We start from the raw sequence: 9,801 nt of genomic DNA, 5'->3' as shown, positions 1-9,801 counted from the left end.
CCCTGAAATCAGAAAGGCTCATGGAACTTTCTGACACAGAATTTAAAAGAGGAGTGACTGAATATTTCCAATGGATGAAAGACAAACTTGATGAATTACAGGATGCTACAAGCAAAGACCAGGAGGAGTTAAAAAAAAACAATGTAAAACAATGCAGAGAAAACAAATAAGGCATTAGCAGCACTGGAAAAACAAGAATCCACCATTCAAAATATAAGCTCCAGTGTTTCAGAGACATGATGGAGGGACATATGAGCAGAGTTGATGAGATGGAACACAGAATCAGTGAAAATGAAGAAAAGCTATATTCTGATAAATTTGAAAACTTAGAAGAAATGGACAAATTCCTAGAAACCCACAGCCTACCCAGTCTGACACTGATCAGTTTAAAACAATTGAACAGACCTATCACAAAATAAGAAATAGAGCAGGTAATAAAAAGATAAACACCTCCCAAAAGTCCTGGATTACATTCCTTCAAGGATGAATTCTACCAAATATTCAGAGGCAACCTATCACAAGTTCTACTTAAATTATTTTTAAAAAATAGAAAAACAAGGAACACTCTCAGAGTCATGCTATGAAGCAATTATAAACTTAATACCAAAACCAGGCAAAGGCATTACCAAAAAAGAAAAGCACAGACCATTATCTCTCATCAACATAGTTGAAAAAATACTTAACAAAATCGTGGCCGGTAGAATCCAAAATTATATATTTAAAAAAATTCATCATGACTAACTAAGTGGGATTCATAACAGAAATGCAAAGATGACTCAACATAAGAAAAAGAACGTAATTCATCACATTAACAAAACAAAGAACAAGAACCACATGATCTTATCAACTGATGCAGAAAACACCTTTGACAAAATCCAACATTCTTTCTGATTAAAACATTCAGCAAAATAGGAGAATGGAATTTCCTCAACATAGTGAAAAGTAGGTATGCAAAACCAAGAGCCAACATGATCCTCAAAGGTGAAAAACTGAAGGAATTCCCCTTGTGAATATAAACCGGTCAAGGATGTCTACTATTAACAATCCTATTCCATATAGTATTGTAAGTACTTGCTAGGACAATGAAACAAACAGAAGGGAATAAGAGGCATCCAACCTGACAAAGAGGTGGTAAAACTGCTGCTATATGCAGACAATATGATAATGTACACAGGAAATATAAAAGACTCAACAAAACTCTATTTGATTTAGTAGAGCAATTTCTTAGAGTCAAGATACAAGACAGATATATAAAAATCAGCAGGATTTCTCTACAGCAACAAAGATAGCATAGAAAAGGAAACTAAGAAAGCAATACATTTTATAATAAACAACCACAAGATGACATACTTGGAAATAAACCTACGTAGAGACACAAAAGATGTTTGTAAGCAAAACTACAAAACTATTGCAAGAAACAATGAGATCTAACTAAATTGAAAAAGATTCCGTGTTCATTGATTAAAAGACTCAACATTGTGAAAATTGCAATCCAAACAAAAGCTATCTCAATCCAGATACCAAACTCATTCTTTAAAGAGATAGAAAAGGCCAATTGCCATTTTATTTGTAGAGGAAAGAGACCTCAAATAAGCAAAGTTCTTTTGAAAAAGAAAACTTAAGTGGGAGGCATAGATCTCAAAACATATCACACAGCCATAATAACCAAGACAGCATGGTATTGGTACAGTGAGAAACACATAGACCAATGTAATAGAATGGAAAGCCCAGAATTAAAATCATCTATCATATTTTATAAGGGAAAACAATCTATCAAATGGGGAAACGACAACCTCTTTACCAAAGGTGCTGGCAAAACTAGCATCTACCTGCAATACACTGAAACAAAATCCACATTTCACATCATACTCAAGGTGGATCAGAAGTTGGGGGTGTTGTTGTTATGTGCCGACGAGTCGTTTGTGACTCATAGTGACACTATGTACAACAGCCCTAAACCCTGCTCTATCCTGTGCCAATCTCATTGCCTCTGACACACCCATCCCGATTACCCCAGTCACTGAATCAATCCACCTTATAGAGGGTCTTTCCCTCCTGCACTGTCCCTCCACTCTACCCAGCATGATGTCCCTCTCTAAAGACCTGTCTCTCCTTACAACATGTCCAAAGTATGTCAGACGAAGCCCCAGAATCCTTGCCTCCAAGGAGCAGCCTGGTTTAATCCTCTCTATGATGAATCTGTTTGTTTTCTTGGCAGTCCATGGTACATTCAATACTCTTCTCCAGCACCACAGCTCAAAGGTGTCAATTCTCCTTCTATCCTCCCTAGTCATTGCCAACTCTCTGATGCATAACAAGTGATTGCAAAAACCGTGGCCTGTATCAGGTGGACCTTAGTCTCCAGAGAGACACCGTTGCTCTTGAGTATTTTAGAGAGGTCCCTAACTGCAGACTTTCCCATCACAATATGTTTTTTTTTATTTCCTGGCTACTGGTGCCAAGAGTGTTGACCGTGGAGCTGAGCAAACTGAAGCTGTGAACAACCTCAATCTCTTCGCCATCCATCCTGATGCTACCAATTGTTCCGGTGGTGAGAATTTTTGTCTTCTTGACATTAAGCCTCAGTCCATACTGAAGGCTGCAGTCCTTGACCCTCTGCAGCAAGCGCTTCAGGTCCTCCTCAGTTTCAGCGAGCAAGGTTGTGTCATCTGCATAACACAGATTGTTGATAGATCGTCCACCAATCCTAATGCCACGCTTCTCCTCATAGAGCCCAGCCTCTCAGATAATCTGCTCTGCATACAGGTTGAAAAGGTATGGAGATAGGACACATCCCTGACGTACACCCTTCCCAATTTTGTACCATGCAGTGTTAAAACCTCAGATCAGAAGGATCATAAGAGACAAAATGGGACCAAACTTAGATTCCCTAGGCTATGGCATAAATAGACTTGTAAATATAGTTGGAGATGCACAACCAGGAGAGAATAAAATCAATGAATGGGACCTTCTAAAAATTAAGTCCCAGTGTGAATAAAAAAATGTTTTCCAATAGGTGAAAAAACAACCTTCTACAGAAAGGAAAAAGCATTTGGCAATAATATTCTAGACAATAGCTTCATAACGAAAATTTACAGAATACTACAGGGTCTCCACAAGAAAAACAGAGACAGATAACCAGATAACAAAGGGGGAAGAAGACATAAAAAGACTTTTCACAAAGGAAGACAGTCAGATGGCCAAGAGACACATGAGGAAATGCTCAAAATCACTGTCAATAAGAGAAGCGTAAATCGAAACAAAAATGAGAATAGTGTCTAACTCCAGAAGCAGTAGCAAAGTTTAACAGGACAGCAAGGAATAAAGGTTGGAGAGGCTGTGGAGGAATTGAAACTCTCATGCACTGCTCCTGGGATTGTAAAATGGTATAACCACTCTGGAAGGCACTTTGACATTCCTCAAAAAGCTAAGCACAGAAATCTCACATGGCTCAGCTATTCCATTACTAGGAATATGCCCCAAGGAAATAAGAAGTGTGATGCAAATGGAGATATGTACACCCATGTTCATAGCAGCATTATTCACAATAGCAAGAAAATGGAAACAGCCCAAATGCTTATTAGCAAATTAATGGATTGAGAAAGTGTGGTACATTCACATATGGAATATTCTGCAGCACTGAGGAACTATATAATGTTGAAGAGTCTGAAAAGCATTATGCTGAGTGAAATAACTCAGTCTTATAAGGACAAACACTGCTTAAGACTATTGTACATAAGGTCACTTTGAGTCACAGAGTCTTGATGACACATATAAAACAACTCTGGATGAATACAAACTACCATCTACTTGATGATCAAATTACTATTTGTCAAAAATATTTTAACAAGGATATTTCGTATTAACAGGTTTAGGGCATACAGTTGTGATAGCTGTGACATTTAGAATGCTGAGTAGATGCTGCCTTTTTGACCTTCTATAGCTTCTTGTTCCAAGAACTATCTTCCTAATGTTACTGATCTCCTATAATCCTGTCAATTGTTCAGGTGAAACTTGGGCCACAGGAGTGAGCTTTGTTATATGTTTGAAGGCTGACTAAGGAAAAGACTCGGGTCCCATCAGTCTCCAGTAAGCCTGGCCTTTTTTAAATTTGAGTTTTGCTCTACATTTCCCTCAGCTCTTTATCCAAGATCTTTAACCATAATTCCTTTGAGAGTAGTCAGTGCTGATAGCCAGGAATCACGTAAGTTGTCATAAACGTTGACAACCATATGGTCCATCCTAAACACAGAGTAAAAGCAGTTTTTTTCATAATTACTAAAACTTGGGAGCCACCAAAATGTTTCAATAGGTGAATGTACAAGTAAACCATAGTAGTAAATCATGTAATGGGATGTTTTATGTAGAACTCCATATAATGAAGTATATAAAAAATAAGAATAATTATGGATCAAACATGTTTCCATTTAAGCCCAATAAAGTTTCTCCTTGGAGGCAAGGATTTTGAAGCTCTGTCTCACATATTTTGGGCACATGGCCAGGAGAGGCCTGTCCTTGGAGAAAGGAATCATGCTCAGGAAGGTGGAGGGACAGTGCAGGAGAGGAAGATGCTGGATAAGATGGATTGATACAATAGTTGGGGCAATGGGGGTTAGTGTTTCAAAATGAGAAAAACTGGTTCAGGATAGCACATGGTTCAAAGCTGTTGTACACAAGGTCACTATGGGTCTCACACGACTCAACAGCACATAACCATAACAACAATAACAATGTTAAGTATTAGTATTCTCAGGCCCCTGTGATAAGGAAATTTTACATTTACTCCCCATATCCTCATTTCCTATTTAGAAGTAAAGAACGAGCTACTCTATTGGCCCAGTAGCAAGAAGCTGCTCTGAAATCCCAAATGCATGTGGTTCAAGGCCACCAGCTTCTCCGCAGAAGGATGGGCAATCTCCTCCCATGAGATTAACTGCCTCCGAAAACCCTCTGGAGGATTAGCTATGGGTCAGTTCCAACTCGACGGCGTACAACAAAAACACTTCAAATACATAGACATCACATGATGTGAACCCTAAAGCCCATAGGGAAATTTGAGAGGGGGAAAATTCATCAATGTGTAAATCATTTAATAAATAAGTATAATAAGACTTTGGTTATTAAAAAAAAGACTTTGGTAATTAAAAACAAAAATCCAGAGGGAAAATTTTGACTAGTTTGTGAGGCATTTTCTAAATTCCTCAGTTAGCTGTCTAACATTCTTATAACCACACATCTATGTTGGGTTGACAAGTACTTTGGACTGATTTCTCATCAAATACTAAGCATGCTTTCAAATGCCTAATAAAGCTAGTTTTTTTTAAAACCAGAATAATATGTACATTTTCACAATTCTCATCACATAACTTCCTTTGGGCCACATTTTAATAGATGAATATTTTTGTGATATAAAGATAAGCTATGTGACCATTTAAAAATTCCTCAAGTCCGAGATTATGTCAGCCTAGTACCTAGTGTTCCATCAATTATAGAACCTTTCCAAGCAGCTGACTATTTGGCAGTATATCAACCAAATGCACATATCTTTGCTTAAGTTGCTATATCATGGCTGTGCTGTATTTAAGGAATATTACATGAATTACTAAGCACCATAAGGCTAGTTAATTATTTGATCTCAAACCATGGCACTAAATAGAAGTTTTAGGGTTCTGTTCAAATCTTGAAGTCACCCCCACACCACTATTTCCACCCAAATGTATTGACAGTATTTCATGCTTTCTACCTCTCTGTGTAATGACAGTTCATGCTTATGTTAGGATACATGTAGCAGAGCCAAAGGGATAACTTGGAATTATGCCATGTGTTTAACATGCAGTCCACTGAAAAGAACCAAACTTTCCCATGGTGGAATGCAGGCCATGTGTGTACAAATGCTGTTAAACCAAACAGAACAACATTGTTTGGTCCCGGCTGATTCATAGCTGCTTATCTACAAAGCCACAGGATGGCAAGAGGAAAATTCCTTTGTGTAACTATTGTCCAGATGGTTTTATGGAGAAAAGAAAATTGGCCAAATATTTTGACTGTAGTCCAATTTGGCCACAGGCTAGGCAAATGCATGCTCAAACGGACATTGGCAATGAGTATACACCATGGAAAACACCATGGTCACTCTTGATTCAGTTCTACTCTACTTTTTTCCCCCTAAGTCTAAACTTTCACTTTTCCCACAATCTTGATCTCTATCCCCAGTAATAGGCAACAGAAATTGGCAATAGCATGGTGAAAGACTGACGCCAAGAATTTCATTTTACTTATATCCACAATCAATGTACATAGGAGAAAAAAAGTCAAGACATCAAAGTCAAGACATGTATTGCTCTGGGCAAACCTACTGCACTGAATCTCTTTAAAGTGCTAAAGAGCAAGAATATTCTTTTGAGCACTGAAATAGCCCAAGTCATTTATAGTAATCCAATTCTGATAAGGAGTTGCACTACCAATCCAAAGGCACACGGTTCAAATCCACCAACTTCTCTGCAAGAGAAAGAGAAGCAATCTTCTCCCATGTGATTTACTGCCTCTAAAAACCTACTGGAGGGTATTTGAAAATACAAAACAATAACACATACATGTGAAAGTGAGACAATCTATGAGGAAGGTCAAAGAAGAAATCATGTTTCTTAAATTTTATGCTGATAAAGTCAATACATTTAGTAGATTACAGGCTTAAAAAAAATCTGTCTTGGTAGAAGTACAACCATGATTCACCTTAAAAGTGAAGATAATGAGACTTCGTCTTACATATTTTGGGGCATCATACTTGGTAGAGAATCAATGAAAAGGAGTAGGATGTTCAATAATTTGAAGGGTGATAGTGGCTGCAATGGACTCCAGCACAGCAGTCAGAAGGAAGCAGGACTAGGCAGGGCTTTTTTCTATTGTATTTAGGGTCAAGAAGGATTGATGCCTTTGAGTTGTGGGACTGGAGAAGAGTACTGAATATCCCATGGACTGCCAAAGGAGCAAACAGATATGGTGTGGCCAGAGTGCTACAACAAACAGGGTGCTGCCAGAGTGGTCCTTGGAGGCAAGGTTGGCGAAGCTTCATCTTTCATACTTCGGACATGGAGCTACACAGTGTTGTTCCTTGGAAAGGGACATCATGCTTGGAAAGATGGGGGGTCAGCAAAGGAGAGGTGAACCCCCAATGAGATGGATTAACAGCAATGGGCTCTAGTGTTTCAGAGATGATTAAGATGACACAGGATAGGCCAGGGCTCATGATGGCCATTCATAGGTCTTCTGTAAGTCATACTCAGTAACACCTAACAACAATAATGAGTCAGGATGAACTTGATGACATATAACCAAAACCGAAACCCCAGTTCATGTCAAAGCCCTGAGAAAGGACCATATTTGCCATGTTCAAGGAAATCAAGGAGGCAGGGACACCTGAAAGGGGTTGAACAATGAGATGATTAGTAGAAAATTAGTTCAGAGAGGAGATGAGGGTCCCAAACATGTAGGGACTTGTAGTTGTTGTGTACTGTCAGGTTGGAACCAACTCATAGCTGACCCTCCAGCAGTTTTTAAGAGGTAGTAGATTTTCTTTTTATTTCATGAGAGAAAACTGCCCATCTTTCTCAGGAGGAGCTTCTGGGAGATTTGAACATTGTACCTTTGCATTGGCAGCACAATTCTTTACTGCTAAGCTATATAAAATCCTTTCTTCTAAATGAGATGGAATGTTGCTAAGATTTTAAGCAGAGGAATGACAGGATTTATTTACATTGTGAAAGGATGACTTTAGGGATTAGATGGAAATTATACTATAGAGGGCCTGCTAGAAAACAACTGCACTGCAATATCAAAGGCACACAGTTCAAATCCACCAGCTACTCCCCAAGAGAAGGATAGACAACCTCCTCCAGTGTAATTAACAGTTCCAACTTGATGGTACACAACAACAATAACAACAACATGGAGAGTCTGGCAGAGTAAAAGGGTAATCAGGAGGCTTGATCAATCTATGAGATGGTTCCAACTTGAGGACACATAACAATAGCAACAATCTTTATAGAAGCAGACTGCCATATCTTACTCCCTTAAAGACGCTGGTGGGTTCATACCTTTTGTCCTTAAATTCTCTCATGTCCAGTTACCCAGGCTAGATCTCATGGACCATTATTAACATTCTTTTCTAGGTTGAGTAGCTGAACATGAAGGAAATTAAGAACACAGTGGGAAAAAAGGGGGATTGGATTGATTCCTGGTCCTGATATGACCAAAACTTATTGCAGTCAAGTACAAAATGTAATAATCTGGAAGCTTCTGACCTAAGTCAGAGGAGATATATTCACTTGCAATAAAACCAGTCACCTCAGATTTCTTACTTCCCTGGCATTCAGGGCATGTTTAGTTGACTTTACCAGATAGATTGACACAGTGAATGCAGTAATGGGCTCAAGTGTATCCGAGATGATCAGGATGGTACAGAGCAGGACAGAGTTCAGGTTTGTTGTTCATAGAGTCGTTCGGAGTTGTAGTCAATGGCCCCTAACAACAACATTTCTTTTTTGTAGGTCTTACAAAGTTCTGTCATGTGCTCTCCTGTATCACTTCTGCTACAAGAACAAATCTGTTTTGAAAGATGTGCAGCCAGTAGGTTCCTCAGAGGGAAGTATGTTAAAACTTTGTCGCGTTTACTTTGTCTGTATTGTCAGAAGAAGCCAGTCCTCGAAAAGCCATCAGGCTGAGAAAGGTAGAGGGTCAGTGAAAGAGGAAGCTCCTTAGTGAGATGGTTTGATACACTGACCTCTATAACAAACATAAAGAGGACAGAGGTTGTGGGAATGGCACAGGAAAAGTTCAGATCTGCTGTTCATAGTCACGTGACTCTGCGTTGCAGTCAACTCATAATGTATCAACAGTGTCATTTCACTTCCTGTCGGCCTCATTGAGTTCTGTCACCTGACACCTCCTCTGAAACTTCTATAATCTATTGACTATATGTTCAAATAAGGGAGACTTCTTTGTTTCCAACATAGCCTAATCATCAATACTTGTCAATGAAGTTTGATTTTATGTTTGACTATCTTCAAACTGCAGAAGTTGTTGAAAGCTTCAATTTCTTCATTTTTGGTATTAATGGTCAATGTATTATAGTTGTGTTAACTAGTTTTCCTTGTAGGAATGTGGATATTGTCCTATTACTATGAGTGTTATATTTCAGGATAGATCTTGAAAGGGTCTTTTTTTATGACAAATGTGTTGCCATTCCCCTTCAATTTGTCATTTGTAGCATATAAGACCATTTCACATGACACATAACAGTCCATTTTGACCTCCTAATGCCTAGGATATCGGTCTTCACATGTTAGGTTTTATTTTTTTATAACTTCTAATTTTTCTTACTTTGATTATTACTGGACATTTGCAGCTATTTCTTCTCATTTAGAGTGATGTCACGCAGCAAATAAAGATCCCGAAGGATCTATTCCATTCAAGTCACTCAGGTGAACTATACATTAGGGACCGAGTTCTGGTGGCATAGTCCACAGAGAATTATGCTGCTGACCCAAAGACCACAACTCTGGCTGATCAAACCCACCCACGACTCCTCAGGAGAAAGATGGGAAATCTTCACATACATAATTTACAGCCCCCAAAAGCCAACAGAGGGTCATCTATGAGTAGATTCAGCAGCAAATAATCTAAGTTAAGGAGACCAATATCCCCCAGTTGTATTTTTAATGCTTTCCAAATTGTGAGTCCCATTCACTCTAGGATTTCAAAGGAAGTAAGTGTGCCCAGGTGGGATTTGTGCATATTCAGAAG

Source organism: Elephantulus edwardii, unplaced genomic scaffold, assembly GCF_000299155.1.
Source record: "Elephantulus edwardii isolate Elephantulus edwardi_28Jun2011 unplaced genomic scaffold, EleEdw1.0 scaffold00039, whole genome shotgun sequence".
Taxonomy (NCBI): Eukaryota; Metazoa; Chordata; class Mammalia; order Macroscelidea; family Macroscelididae; genus Elephantulus; species Elephantulus edwardii.
Note: the sequence above shows the minus strand (reverse complement) of the source record.